The sequence below is a fragment of the Anomaloglossus baeobatrachus genome, chromosome 9 (assembly GCF_048569485.1).
Source record: "Anomaloglossus baeobatrachus isolate aAnoBae1 chromosome 9, aAnoBae1.hap1, whole genome shotgun sequence".
In the NCBI taxonomy this organism is placed as follows: domain Eukaryota; kingdom Metazoa; phylum Chordata; class Amphibia; order Anura; family Aromobatidae; genus Anomaloglossus; species Anomaloglossus baeobatrachus.
Genome location: NC_134361.1, coordinates 69,102,009 through 69,118,314, shown reverse-complemented (window position 1 = coordinate 69,118,314; position 16,306 = coordinate 69,102,009).

The window sequence follows — 16,306 nt, the reverse complement described above, 5'->3', positions numbered from 1 at the left end:
AAGTTCCTGCTAGCTGGTAGAGGCTGGGGATTTCAGTGGACGTGATGGTAATAAAAAGAATTGGCAATATCGAGGGATGATGAGGAGCAGAGGGGCTAGACAAGTAAGTAGTAATGTGATTTAAGTATTTTTACATTTTTAATATATTATATTTGTTATGCCCTGACCCCAAAGTATAGTTCGGGACAATCAATTTGCAAAGAGAAACTTCACTGTGATTTGAAATTCCTGGGAAAATACATGTAATCAGGCAAAATCAAATTTTGACATATCAGCTAATCTCTAGTACTGGGTAACGTACCATGTTTTTCCAAAAATAAGACCTCTCCCAAAAATAAGCCCTAGCAGGAATTTTCAGCCTTTTCGGACCAAGGCTTAAATGTAAGCCATACCCTGAAAATAAGCCCTAGTCATGGTTCAATAATGAAGTGTCTATACATCTAAAAAAGTTAAAGATACTGCAGGACTTTTCAATATAAAAAGTGGACACCCTGAAATCATTCTCACCAGACGCCGAGCGGGAGGACCTGCAATGGATCGCACAATCCCACACATCAAATTGCACACCTACACACATCAGATCACACACCTGCACACATCAGATTGCACATCCACACACTTCAGATTGCACACACACATCAGATCACACACATTCACACACCAGATCAAATATACAGTGTGTCCACCCAAATGCTGTCCACTGCCATTAACTTGAGAACGGCGGCAGCTATAGGCATAGAAGTGGTGTCTAGGTATAGTAAAGTAGCCATGCGCTATGCAATGAAACTACCTATAGCGCCACCTAGTGGAAACCAACGAATTTAGCTTTTTTATCTCGAAAACGGAACGAAATAGAGAAAAAAATTGAATTACAGAGTTGTAAGGCATCATCAATTCAATAGAAATCTACACCTTGCATACAGAAATGCTATTAGAACGTGTACAACTCACAAGGCTGTGGACGTGAAGCGATACCTCATGGAGACCTACCTACAAGTCATTGGGTATGGTGGCTGCGTGGAGTGGCCTCCACGCTCACCTGACCTGACCCCATTGGATTTCTTTTTGTGAGGTCACATCAAACAGCAGGTGTATGCGACCCCTCCAACAAACATTGCAAAACCTACGACGACATATCACAGATGCTTGTGCAAACGTGTCACCTACCATATTGCACAACGTGCAGCAAGATACAGTATGCTGTCCAGAGTCCAGATGTGCATTGCAGCTGATGGTGGCCACTTTGAGCATCAAAGTTAAATGAGGGCCATAGGCGTGACCAGCATTCATTGTTTTAGGGGGGTCATGGGTTCATATCATAGCATTTCTACATGCAAGGTGTCGATTCGTATTGAATTGATGATGCCCTACTATTTTTTATTTCACTTTTTCCCTATCTCGTTCCGTTTTCAAGATAAAAATGGTATCTCCTTTGTTTTCCACCAGGTGGCGCTATATGTGGCTTAATGGCATAGTGCATGGCTACTTTACTATACCTAGACACCACTTCTATGGCTATAGCTGCCGCTGTTCTCAAGTTAATTGCGGTGGACAGGATATGGATGGACACACTGTACACATTCACCACATTCAGCGAAATTAATTGCTTCTTGCTGGTAGAGAATCCTGGGATGCAGTGCAGTGGAATGCATAGGATCTGCAGTGGAATGCATTCCACCACCGGGTCCTCTATGCATTCCACTGCACTGCATCCCATCTTCCCTTACTGGCCGGAAGCAATCGGCATTGCCAGATGTGGTGAGTTATGTGTGCGATCTGATGTGTGATTGTGTGAGTAATCTGATGTTTGTGTGTGATCTGATGTATGTGAGTGTGCTCTATAGAAGCAGGGGAGGGAGCATGGGGCATACCTCATGGGAGTGCCAGCCAAAAATTGCAGGAGGATCTAGGAGCCTTGCAGATTTCCGGGGTCTGGTAAGTATGATTCTCCTGGGAAGGGGGGATCTGTTTTTCTTGGGGGTTAAACTCAACCATATTTTTCCAAGAATTAACACCTACCCTGAAAATAAGCCCTAGCACTTCTTTAGGGGCAAAAAAGTATAAGACAGTGTCTTATTTTTGGAAAAACATGGTAGAAGTGTTTTGCGCTTTCATCCACAATATAACATTCACTAGTTACTCTGTGGACTTCACAATGGTTAGACAAATATTGTTGTTAATATGGAAATGTAAGTATTTGAATCCTCACTGTGACCATTTAACCTCTTTACATTATTAGCAATGTTACTTAAAGGTCCTATTGGCTTCTTAGGCATTAGCTGCAAAGAGCGCAGAAGTCTAAAGTTTAGTGCTCCAATTATTATTATTTTGTTCTTTTCTCCATGTATTGATTAAAGTCTGTAGAAGGGAATCATCTAAGGACGGCTACTATAAAAGAACAACTAAACAAAGCCCTTACTGAAAAACAGAGAAATCAATAAGAAGTGTTTTGAAGCTTGATTGGAAATAGTGAACTTGATTTACCACTTAAGGAAAAGTCCCGTGGCCAAAATCACATTCACCACATGCAGGGCTAGCAAAGAGCTTTGTCGACTTACAGTTTGATTAGGAATTCCTTTGATGTTATTGAGAAGTGATAACATAGTGGTTGGGCTATTCAGGGAATAAAAACAATTTTATTCACAGTTAAATTTTCCAACAATAAAATACAGTATAAAAACATCACTGTGGTCATATGTACATAAGAATAGAGATTGAAACATCATTTAGTTCAATAATTGCTGTTATTTTTATAAGAAAAAATACATTTTCTTAGAAGGAATCAATAGCCATAAAAAGGGGAGAAGTATCTGTAACAAAGAATATTCCATAAAGCATGAATATTTGTTACTCTTTTGTCAACTCTTAATGAGGATTGTCTGTCCACTAACCACTTTTCCAATCACTTTAGTATTCGGTCAGGCCACGACTTCTACAAACCACTGGCCCGGTGACGGGTATACAAGGTACGGAGGTAAGCTCCTATCTTGAGCTCCGTGGGGTGTCACAAATGCTTGCCGCAAGGTAGGCAAACACTTCCGGAGTATAAAGGGAGAGCTCAGATCCAGTGTCCAATTTGGAGACTCAGAAGTTAAATGGGGCAGATCCATCACTCAGTATGTGGAGACATGTGGACACATACTCTTCCACCATGACACATTTGATTCATTGAACATCAGACCACTATAAGGCATCAAAAATGAGGAATATTTGAATGATGCAGCTGATTGTCAAATTGTTGATGCACAATTTTTAAATCTGAATTAGGCTAAATTCATGCAACCATGTTAAAACTGTCTAAACTGAAAGTGGTACAGCAGAATAAAAAATGTCTAATTTCCTATAATAACAGTGCCACTGTTCTAAAACTTAGTGAATGACTAAGCTCAGTGTTACGGTTGCTGTGGCACTGGAGTCTATGTCCAGATTTCTTGCTACTGCACATGTGCGAGCACTGGAAACTATGTCCAGATTTCTTGCTACTGCACATGTGCAAGTGCTGGAGACTAAGTCCTTTCTTGGAGCCATTGCACATGTGCGGGTGACATCATCGCTGACACGAGGTCACATGTCTCTGATACCTTCTATGCCGATTGGCCGCTGGTCATGTGCTTTTGACACGTGGTCACATGTCTCTGACACCTTCTATGCCGATTGGTCGCTGGTCATGTGCTTGTGACGCTTTACTCGGTGATAGGCCAGCGTGACGTCATTCCTGTCGTTCTGGCAGCGGATTGGCTCTGGTGTCCTCCATCTTGGATGAGGCACAGAGTCTATATAAGACCCTGACGCACGCCGCACGGCGCTTAGTCCTCTTGGTTCATGCATGAGAGTAGACGCTCTGTGCACGTTCCTCTAGGCATCTCTCTGTCTATGCTAGGTGAGCGCTACCGGCAGGGTAGCGTTCTTATACCTTACAGCTTCGGCTGCAGTCCGTATCCTTACCTCTTAGGAGAGCGGACATAAGCAGGTGCCTGAGGCACATGGTCCGGCTGGGCCTTGTGATTCTACTCGTAGGTGGACGTTGCCGCTAGGGTAACGTTCCTTATACTGCGTCTGGCAGTTGTTCGTATCCTCGCACACTAGGGGAGCGAACAGAGGTAGGAGCTTTGTGCGGCTTATGCTGCTGTCTGTCTCTTTTGCACCACTAGAAGAGCGGACCTAGGCAGGTGCCATATCTAGTGGTTCGTGTCCTCGCACACTAGTGGAGCGAACGCAGGTAGGAGCTTTGTGCGGCTTACGCTGCTGTCCGTCTCCTGGTACCACTAGAGGAACGGACCTAGGTAGGTGCCATTTCACACTCACTACCTTTGTCTCTGTGATTATTAACAGAGACCATTCCACACACCCTCCAAGTAAGGGAGGAATTGCCTTATTTACTAATTATATTCCTCTGTGCGTTTAACAGAGTTATTGCACTCTGCCATAGTCTGCAGCAGAGTCTTTGCACGGTGGACCCTGACTGTCTGATACTCCTTTAGGTTTTATTATCAGACAGCCCCCTGTAACACTCAGGCATATGAAAAGATCATCCTGTAAGAAGGATAATTTCTCATTTGTATTGTCATCTGTATGAACTCTGAATGGCACAAAAGATCCATATGGTATCCAATTTCTTTTGAGCACCCATAGACTTAATGTTTCGGCTCACATGACAAGGTGGATCCTGTTTCCAAAGAGCTTTATTGAAATTTTTACATGAAAAACAAACAACTTACCAGAGTGGGGAAGGGAGGGGAGGAAGGAAGGAAAGTTTGAAGATCGCCTTCATTCAAGATAGTAGTGGCGAGAGGGACAAGGAAGGAGTGAAGAAGGTTAGATGTGGGAATGGAAGGAGGGGAGTGAGAACAGATCAATCTCCACAATCTCAATAAGTATATTATTATAATTTTCAATAAGATAGTATAAATTAATTGGTTAATTAATTGAGCCAGAACATTCGTTTAAGATTGCATAACAAATCTCATTTAAAGGATAATAGACAACTCAAGGTGGATCCTGCAAACCCAAGGTCCAAGTAGGCAAACTGGTGCATGGGTCACAGCCGTTGGTGATGCATGTGGGAAACGAGTAGTTGAAGCCTGTAGCAGGGGTACTTCAAACCACATGCAGACAGGAGAATGCAGTGGCAGAGGTACTGAAAGCTGCAGTCACACTCAATGTTTTAATACCAAGAGGCAGATGTTTTTGTTGGTAGGCCTGATATATACCTAGACAGATGATCAAATGGGATCACTCTGCGCCATCAATAAAGACTGCCATGGAGCAGAACCGAGTTAAGCAGACCAGGATGATGGAAGCATAGCCCAGATTCGGGACAAGTATGCAACACTTTGAATAGGTGTGTCTCATCTAAAATATGGAAATTACTGAGTATGCTGCAATTTTTCTTATACCTACATTTAGTTCATGTGAAAAACTGTCATCTGAACAGTCAAATTGAATAACACTAGCCTGATGTGTGTTTGAAGTTTATTTTCTTCACAGATAAACCAAAAATACATTCATAAAAATATTCCCTTATGGAAAGCAAAATGGTTTAGTCACTATAGCATACACTGTGGACAACTGTAGCATTGTGTTGCACGGTGTTCTGCATTATACTCGCTGGGTGTCATGGCGTCGTTGGACTCTGTTCACACTGCAGAGTCTAACAAGCTGCCCAGATTCTTTAGTTGCACTGCCTGTCATGAGCGTCATCTGGTTCTGGCTTCACTGCTCTCCAGCACAGCAGGAGTTAATTTCTGATGGTCTGTGATTAACTTCTAGGAGCTCAGGCTGCTGATCACCTTTTTCAGCTTTATGGAGACTATATGCCAGATATAGATCTTTGCTTCCTGGTTCCTGTTGCTATCCAGTTGCATGGTCATCATTAGGGATGACCGAATACCTGAAATATTCAGCTTCACGAATATTTTCCAAATAGGTCATCGCTATGCGAATATTCGTTGAGCAATGTAAGTCTATGGGAAGCTCGAATAGTTCTGAATAGTTGTTAGAATATTTGCGAATAGTCAAATAGCGGCAACCTATTCGGAAAAAATTCGCGAAGCCAAATATTTGAGGTATTCGATTATCCCTAGTCATCATCAGTTTGTGGTTTAGCGTGGTGTGTGAGTCCTCCAGTTGGGAAGTTATTTCCTACTCCTTTTGCTTTACTCCTCAGTAATCATATTGTCCCTCCTTTGTGTTTGAGTGTAGTGTGCGCGAATTTTCGTTTACCCTTGTCAGTGACTATTTGGGTGGTGTTTGTAACTGGGTCTCTGACCTGCTCCCTGGGTGTTAAGTAGTATCAGGGCTTGGACAGGATACAAGGTCATGTTTGAGGCTTGACCCTGACTACCATCAAGTTAACTATCGGGATAAGGGACAACAAAGGGGTCTCAGTCTTGGGGTCAGCCTAGGAGCCCCTGTTCCATCCAAACACCTCTGTGACACATTGTTTCTTGTAGAGCTGTAGGGGGAAAAAGCGCAATAGGGTCTTACCCGGTATGAGGGTAGAGAGACAGAAAGAGGTACACTCACCTGGTAGGGTTGTGCAAGTCACAACTCCTTATGATCGCATGTGAGTGCCTTTTTGTGGTTTAGCAGCGGCCCCGGAATGCAGTATATAAAATATATAATATATATTATATATTTTATTTATTATTTATAATTATATTATATATTTTATACACATTGTTTCTGAAAGACAGTGGCATTTTTTTTTTCTAATTTTGTACAAACCCTTGTAAAATGTCTTATTTATTCCAATTAGCAACTAGTTAATTTATATCCATATACAAAAAGTAATACCAACGCAGAATGAATCCATAATTCAACTATTCACATTTGGAAACTCAACTGACAACCCATTCATCGGAAGTAAAACTCAAATGAAAAGGAATTTGCCAAGCAAGCTTAACACACTCGCAGACCCTAAAACAAAGTGCCATAAGAGAGAGTCTGCTCCTTTTAGTGTCAAATTAATGTTCATTATCAGGAGATTATGTTTTTATTATCTTCTCCACAATTACCCGGAGGAACATGGAAAGTAACGGTACAGAATACTATATCTGAGAAGTGGACTCTGCTGGGCTCTATCGTATAAAAACACATTGCTCATTTCATTGAATAACCTTCTTTGACAACTTGGGCATTATGAATAAAAAGAAGCACTGGACCATGATACATCTGCAAGAAGAGAATTCATATTACAAGTTTTCCTGTCCACTTAGAAAATGCAACCATATGGAAATGACAACACTTGCTCCCAGTTGGGACACTATTAAGGCTATTATTATTAATCTACAGTATATTGCACTTAGATAATAGAATACCTGTATATAAACATCTTTGTAATAAGTTTGCACATACTTAACTATGTCAAACACTATTATTATAACATCCTTAAATGTGTCAAGTGCTATTATTATAATCACTCCTGTCATTATTATCATTTTTATTCAATGTGATTTTTTTTCTAAAATATCCATAAAGTTTTTTTTATATATACAGGGAATTAATAAGTTGTAAAACATATGCTTAATTCACTTTAGAGCTTTGATATTCCATATGTTTTGTCCAGATTTAGAGTAGACACTAAAGTCAAAAACAGATCTGTTGCATTACTGCAAATGGAAGCATTGGGAAAACATTGATTGTAGTCTTCTTTTTTTGCATTGCATTTTCTGAACAGGAAAATCATGTGGAACCCTTTGTTCTGTTCTAAAAACAGATACATAACAGACTTCGGGTGATCCCCATAATAAGTAATGGGATGCTATGCTTTTGTTTGTGTCAATTATACAGTATATAGATGGTAAAATAAGCATTGAATACATCATCAATTTTCAAAATAAATATATTTCTAAAAGTGATATTGACATGAATATTTCTACAGAAGTTGGTAGAAACCCGTCCAATCCACACAGGCAAAGAAATCAAACTTTAGATGTTCATAAATTAAGTTATGTGGAATTATAAGAAATGAGACAGGGAAAAAATATTGAACATAGGAATGTAGAGAGGAGCAAAAAGCCATGGAAAGTCGTAACACCAGTAGACATGTATCAGTAATTAGAATGCAATCCTACATCTTCAAATGGATTTAAAGTTTACTCAACAACATTTATATAAGCCTGTGAATTACTGCTAGTAAATGGTCTGGTCACATTAGACCAAAGCTGTACCTTTTGAATGCCATAATACACACTATGTTTGGAGTCCAAAAGGCACCTCATATCACCCCCAAAACGCCATCCTAATAGTGAAGTTCTGAGGTGGGAACATCATGGCGTGGGGCTGTTTTTCGCATATGGCACTAGCAAACTTCAAATATTTTAAAGAATGAGGAATGGACACATGTACAAAGACATTCTGGATAAAAATCTGCTGCTATGTACCAGGATGATGAAGATAAAATGAGGGTGGACATTTCCGCAAAAACATTTTCTGAAACACACAGTCAAGAAAACTCTCAATTGGTTTCAGAGATAGAAAATAAATCTGCTAGAGTAGCCCAGCCAAATACCTGACCTAAATCCAATAGAAAATTTATGGAAGAAACTAAAGTTCAGTGTTCATAGAAGGAAATCTCAGTGCCTTCAGAATTTGAAGAGTATTCATGTGGAAGAATGGGCCAAAATCATACTTGAGCATTGACTGACTACTGAAGCTGTCATCACCCACAAAGGCTTTTGTACGAAGTATTAAATACATTTCTCTAAGCATGTCAAATATTTGTCCCCGTGTCATTTATCATTATTACACATAACTTAATTTACGGACCTCTATGGTTTGATTTCTTTGCCTGTGTGGATTGGATGGATTTTTACCAATATCTATTGAGAATTTCATCTCAACAGTACCTTTAGAAGTATATTTACTTTAAATATTGGTGATATGTTCAACACTTATTTAATTCACCTGTATCTGTTTTTGACGTTTTGACTAGAGATGAGCGAACCGGTCGTGGTTCGGCTCGAGTTCGGTTCGTCGAACGGAGGTCTCGATCGAGTTCAGTTCGGCGAACGTTCGAGGAACCAAACTCGAACCGCATAGGAAACAATGGCAGGCAATCACAAACACATCAAAACACCTAGAAAACATCCTCAAAGTTGTCCAAAAGGTGATAAACAACTCACAACACAACACAAACACATGGGAAAGTGACAAGGACATATACTCATGCGAAAACAAGAGAGCAGGACAAAAAAAAAGAGAAGGAGACACAGATATAGGCATGGCACGCCCTTCTAAAATCATGTAAAACACCGCAAGGTGACTCCAAGCGGAGTCTCCCTTTTTTCCAAAAATTGGGCCACACAGACACCCCATCAGTGGCAGCACTTGTGCCCCAGTTGTACACTTCACAGCTAGATTTGCATCAAGCACATTCAAAAATACGCCATCCTTAACCGTCCCCTGGATGACACCGGGGTAGGTAGCTAAGTCTTTCCTGATCCCAGCTCTGTTCATCTTGGATCATTTTTAAAAACAATGTAAGCAAGGGTTACTCCAAGCGGAGTCTCCCTTTTTTCCAAAAAATTGGGCCACACAGACATTCCATCAGTGGCAGCACTTGTGCCCCAGTTGCAAACAGGATGTTTTGATTTGCATCAAGCACATTCCAAATCCACAAGCATTTACTCACCCCAGGATGACACAGGGGTAGTAAATTCCTTGTGGATCCATGACTTGTTCATTTTGATGAACGTTAGTCTGTCCACATTGTCACTGGACAGACGCGTGCGCTTATCTGTCAGCACACACCCAGCAGCACTGAAGACACGTTCAGAGACAACGCTGGCAGCTGGACACGACAAAATCTCCAAGGCGTAAGTTGAGAGCTCTGGCCATTTTTCAAGATTTGAAGCCCAAAATGAGCAAGGCTCCATTTGCAAAGTCATGGCATGAATGTTCATTTGGAGATACTCCTGTATCATCCTCTCCAGCCGTTGACAATGTGTCAGACTTGTCTCTGGTGGCCTTGCAAAGGAGGGTCTAAAAAAATTATGAAAAAGATTCCATAAAATTGCTTTTACCAGCACCAGATACGGTGCTACTGGTACGGGTAGACTGTTGAAGATGACGAGACCGTCCCATGTTTGTCAAGTTACAACTGGGAGATTCACTCCCTGCACCTGCACGGTTGTTTGGTGGAAAAGCCGAGCTAAGATCGAGTAACAGCTTCGTGCGTCCCTTTCTATGGCTGGAATTATGTCACAAAATTTGGACTTTTACCGGGGATCTAATAGTGTGGCAAGCCAGTAGTCATCATCACTTCTAATTTTGACAATACGAGTGTCATGTTGGAGGTAGTGCAGCAAGAAGGCGCTCATGTGTCTTGCGCAGCCATGCTGACCAAATCAACGCTGTGTTTGTGGCATAGAAGTGCTAACCGTTCTTTCTTCCACTGACATCTCCCCCTAACCTCTTTCAACTGAAAATTGAATTGAATTGAGTCTCCCTCATCCACTGAGTCTTCCATGTCCATGGACAGTTCGTCCTCCATTTCTTCATGTTCTTCTGCACCTTCCTCAAAATTTCGCCTGCTACCATGCGCCCTTGTTGATCCCTGTCCCCCATGGTCCCATGCCTGCCGCGTTGGTGATGATGAACGTCTGGACCTTGGTGATGTTGTTGTGTCTTGCGCATATGAATCCTCCTGTAGTTCCTCCCCTTCCTGTTGTCTCACCCCCTGACTCCGAATAGTGTTTAGCGTGTGCTCCAGCATGTAAATGACTGGAATTGTCATGCTGATAATGGCATTGTCAGCGCTAAACATATTCGTCGCCATGTCGAAACTGTGCAGAAGGGTGCATAGGTCCTTGATCTGAGACCACTCCATCAGGGTGATTTGCCCAATCTCTGCATCTCGTTGGCCCAGGCTATACATCATGATGTATTGCACCAGGGCTCGTCCGTGCTGCCACAGTCGCTGTAACATGTGGAGAGTCGAATTCCAGCGTGTCGCCACATCGCATTTCAGGCGATGAACCGGCAGGCCGAAAAACTTCTGGAGCGATGCAAGTCGCTCAGCTGCGGCGGTTGAACGGCGGAAGTGAGCAGACAGTTTTCGTGCCCTTGTCAGAAGGCCATCTAGGCCAGGATAGTGTGTTAAAAATTGCTGGACAACAAGGTTCAACACGTGAGCCATACAAGGCACGTGTGTCACCTTGCCCAGGCGAAGGGCCGCACCCAGGTTTGCAGCATTGTCGCACACGGCCTTACCAGGCTGCAGGTTGAGTGGAGACAACCATTTATTAATCTCGGACCGCAGAGCTGACCACAACTCCTCAGCTGTGTGACTCCTATTCCCAAGACATGTCAAGCTAAAGACTGCCTGATGCAGTTGCGCTCTGCTGCCAGCATAGTAATGAGGGGGGCGTGATTCCTTCTGAGCAGTGCGAACGCTGGTGGCCTGACCAGGCAGGCTTGGGGTGGAGGTGGAGGACACAGATGAGGTGGAGAAGGCAGAAGCAGTGGCGGAACTTGGACAGACAGAGGATTGACACACAAGTCGTGGGGACGGCAAGACTTGTGCAGCAGACCCTTCACCATCTATAACCATAGTTACCCAGTGCCCAGTCAGCGACATGTAACGTCCCTGTCCATGCTTAGTGGTCCAAGTATCGGTGGTGAAATGCACCCATTGACACACAGAGTTTCTCAAGGAAGCAGTGATGTTGTGTGTGACATGCTGGTGTAGCGCGGGCACACCTTTCTTAGAGAAGTAGTGGCGACTGGGCATCTGGTACTGGGGCACAGCGACAGACATAAGGTCTCTAAAATCCTGTGTGTCCAGCAGGCGGAAAGGCAGCATTTTGGTAGCCAAGAGCTTACAGAGGGATAAAGTCAACCTCTTACCTTTGTCATGGGTCGCAGGAAATGGCCTTTTATTTGTCCACATCTGAGGGACAGATATCTGGCTGCTGTGTGTAGACAGTGTTGAGTAGGGTGTCCCTGGAAAAATGCAGCTTTGTGAGGAAAGTGCAGACGTAGACATGATGTCACCTTCATTCAACGTTGGTGCTATCGATGTCTGAGAGAGCTGTACACACGTACTTGTTTCCCCTTCCAAACCAACTGATGACCTACCAAGCAAACTGCCTGTTGCGGTTACAGTGGTGGAAGTTGTGCGTGGAAAACCAGGTGTGACAGCTGTCCTCACAGTCCTAGAAGATGAAGAGCACGCGGATGCACTTGAAGGGGCAGGCAGTGGATGGTTCGCTCCGCTAGGCCGCATTGCAGCACGGTGAGCTTCCCACTGGGACATATGATATTTATTCATGTGACGATTCATGGAAGAAGTTGTCAAACTGCTGAGGTTTTGCCCTCTACTAACAGAATCACGACAAATTTTACAGATCACATAATTTGGGCGATCTTTTGCTATGTCAAAAAAGGACCAGGCTAGGCAAGGCTTAGAGGGCATGTGACCTGCTGATCCACCCCGACTAGTGCTCAGAGGCACAGTGGTGGCTGAGGATGCAGTTGTAGACGTGCTACCAGTACTCCGACTCTGTCCAGGAAGGCGCAAGGTAACTTCGTCGTCAGTTGCATCCTTCTCCACCGTCTCTGTTGACCTCCTTGAGGGCCTGACTGTGGGTTGACAGTACGTGGGATCTAGAACTTCCTCATCAATTGTTGTGTTTGCCCTCCCCTCACCCTCAGACTGAGCCTCTTCTTGCCCTGACCGAATATTTAAGATATCATCCCAATCTGGTATCAGCGTCTCATCGTCATCAGTATGTTCCTCATTGTCTATTACCACAGATGTTTCAGTTTGTGAATAAGGGTCAACATTATGCTCAGAAACTTGGTCATCACGGCCTGAATCCGAGTCACAAAGGTTCTGGGCATCACTGCAGACCATTTCCTGGTCTGTACTCACTGTAGCTTGGGAGCAGACCTCTGATTCCCAGGCTATAGTGTGACTGAACAGCTCTGCAGACTCAGCCATCTCAGTTCCACCATACTGTGCAGGGCGGATGGAGACTTCAGGGCTGTGAGAACGCAAGTGTGATTGGGATGACAACTCAGAGGACTGGTGTTTTTTGGATGCGGTAGTTGAGGTGGCGGAGAGGGCACTTGTTGGACCACTTGAGATCCATTCAAGCATTTTCCTTTCTTGGCCATCATCTACCTTTGTTCCAGTTGTTCTTGTCCGTAAAAAAGGGAGCACATCGGATTATCCATGGTAAGTAGTAGACATCTTACTTTTGCTGGAAGATGGTCTATCTTTAGCAGATATTAATGGAGCTTTGCCACCTTCCCCACAGACAAACCCTTTTTTTCCTTTTCCAACACGCCTCTTCCCCTTTCCACCAGCATCTGTCATTTTGCCACTCATTTTGATTGCGACAAGATTGTGCACTTAAAATGTGGTAGTAAAAATTGAGAGGTGGTGTAGATTTCAGCGGTGGTCTAGCTTTATTAACAGCAGAATAAACAACAATAATTATCCCTGACAATGCAACTACGGCCCTTAAACTGGCAGCAGTGTTTGCTAGTATAATGGCTTAGTAACAATGAGTTTAAGTGTGCAATGCAGGCAGACGTGCTGCAAATATCTTTGCACTAGTGGGACAATACAGAAGTCCAACAGTCACTTTTAGGATGCCACTAAGTTTACTCAGTGTTTGCTAGTATAATGGCTTAGTAACAATGAGTTTGAGTGTGCAAAGGGCAGCCCCCAAAATCACTCCAGCCGCGAACTGGAGAACCTCGAACCGCGAACCGCGCTCAACTCTAGTTTTGACATGTTTGTCTAATTCTAATAGATAATAAAAAAAAGTGAAAATGCTCATGTGAACATAGTCTTAGATTTCAAATTGCAGTTACAGATTGATTCATATGTGGTGTATAAATTTGAGCGAGGAATTACCTGTGTACTGGGCTGGCACCTGATGAAGGAGGCAGACCGCCTCTGAAATGAGTTGTGAATAAAATCAGTGATATTTTATAGTAATTCATTAGCTTTTTCTTTGAGCACTGGGTGTGTTATCCACCTATGCCCTTTACCGCATGTTTTGGTTTATTTTGGTACTAGGATCATTGTGTTGCAGGAATTTCCAGCTCCTGTTTACTTTGGTTTTGCCATGTGGCAGCATAACATTCTCCCGTATATTCTTCTGTATGGTAGCATTCATATTTCCATCAATTCTATGCGGAGGGCCAATGGCAGATGCAGAAATGCAGCCCCAAACCATGACATTGGTACCACCATGTTTCACTGTGGGTGTTTGGTGCCTTACATCATTACGTTTTCCAATTGGGCAGTATATCTAGTGCTATCCATCACTACCAAACTGATTGAACTTGGATTAATTTAATCCCAACACCTTAGACCAGTCTGTTTCTTACATTGGCTTTGTTCTTTGGCAAACTCAAGTTGGACCTTCAAGTTCTTTGTAGATATGAAATGCTTCTTGACTGGAACTTGTGCATTGAAACCTACCGCTCTTCGTTGTGCCATCACAGCACAGTTTGGCGGCTCACTTTGACCCCATATATTTAATTCCTTTCATGCAAAATCTGTGCAGGATATTTGTGAACACCAGATACAGACTTTTTCTTCATAATGTGATCAACTTTGGAGAAAGTTTTACATGATCGCCCACTTCTAGGTTTGACAGCTGTTCCATAACCTTCTTTTTCTTTCTTATTTATATGAGAACAGTTGAATTTTGTAACTACCTCTTTTTGGCTTTTGCCTGACTTCACTCTCAAAATTATAATCTTCCTGACATCTGATGATATCTTTGGCTTTGTTTTTGCAATGTTTTATCCAAAAAACACACACAAATAATAATTTTTAGGGGAAATTAGACTATCCATGACAAAATATGCAAAACATTTGGCCTTAAAATGTAAAAAACTAATACGTAAAGGGATCAAATAACGTCAAACACAATTTTCATCCTTAGAGCTGACAACCATTTGCTTTCGGTTTACTAAAATCACCTGGCAAATTACATCACAAAAATCAGACGGAAGTAATCACACTTTTTAAAAAAAATGCTAAACTTTTTGTCACTACTGTATATGACGGGATAGGAGACCTTCAGTCTTGTCCTACAAATCAATCATTGGCAAAATAGTGACTGCATTAATTTATTGTGTTTCATTTAGGTGTTAAGAATCCCTTGCTTAAATAAAGATAGTCAATTTAACAAAATAACATATTTCCTAAATATTTTCCGCAAAAGAAATACTTAGAAATTGAGCTTACATAAGAGACCATAAGTCATCCTGTATAGGCTTCAGTTCCTCATTTAGTTGTGTTTGTTTAGTTTTATTTCTCATAGCATTTTATAACTCAGTTTTTGTTTATTTCCAAAAACACAGCAAAGCTTGTAAAGTAAATCCCATGATCCCATTGCTCAGAAGTCTGAGCAAATCTACTTTAAACCACACAGCAATTCACACTTATATTTGTGACAGTCAGAATTTTTTTATAGAAAACTAAAGGCGCAATATAAACTGTTCTCCAATGACTACAATAGTAATTGTCGTATAACCTACAGCTATTGTTTAAAACTTGTGCTCTTTAGTGAATAAATATTTAACAATTTATCTCTAGTAACTTACAGTCATTTAGGTATAAAGTCACTTATGAGGCATAAAGCGAATACAAATCACATGTAATATATTTAAAAAATGTATAGTGTTTCTGACATGTTTAACACCTTAATGACTGCCAATACACATCAAAACAGCTGCCGGTAAGAAACCTTATTTCTGATCATCATTTTAAAATAGGGATAAGAAATCAGTATATAGTGGACACCCCCCTGGTGACAGCTGTATATGTCAACTAACACCTTATGGCATCAGTCCAGACTCAATTGTGACCCGATTGGGCCTTAAATACAGCTGTCAATAAAGGTAGCAGCATCTAAATGTTTAAAAGGGGGTTAAAACACCCCTTTTAAACCCTTCAACCCTGAGCAAATGTCCATTTTTTATTTTGTCTTTTCCTCCTCTTCTTCCAAGAGCTATAACTTTTTTATTTTTTGTCATTATAGCCATATAATGTCTTGTTTTTGGTAGGACGACAAGATCCAAACCAAGAACCAAAAAAATACTTATCAGTCACTCCACCACCGGCTGCAATTCCCGGTATAGGGAAGGTGATGCATGGATCAGAGTCCAGCTGGTCACCGGAAGAAGCAATCCAAAAAAATCCCAAAATAATCCAGCAATCATAAAGAATAAAAAATTCCAAAACTTTAATTCACATTTTAAAATTCCATGGTTTACACTCCATTAAATGGGAAACAGATGACGCGTTTTAAAACCAACAGGTCCTTACTCACAT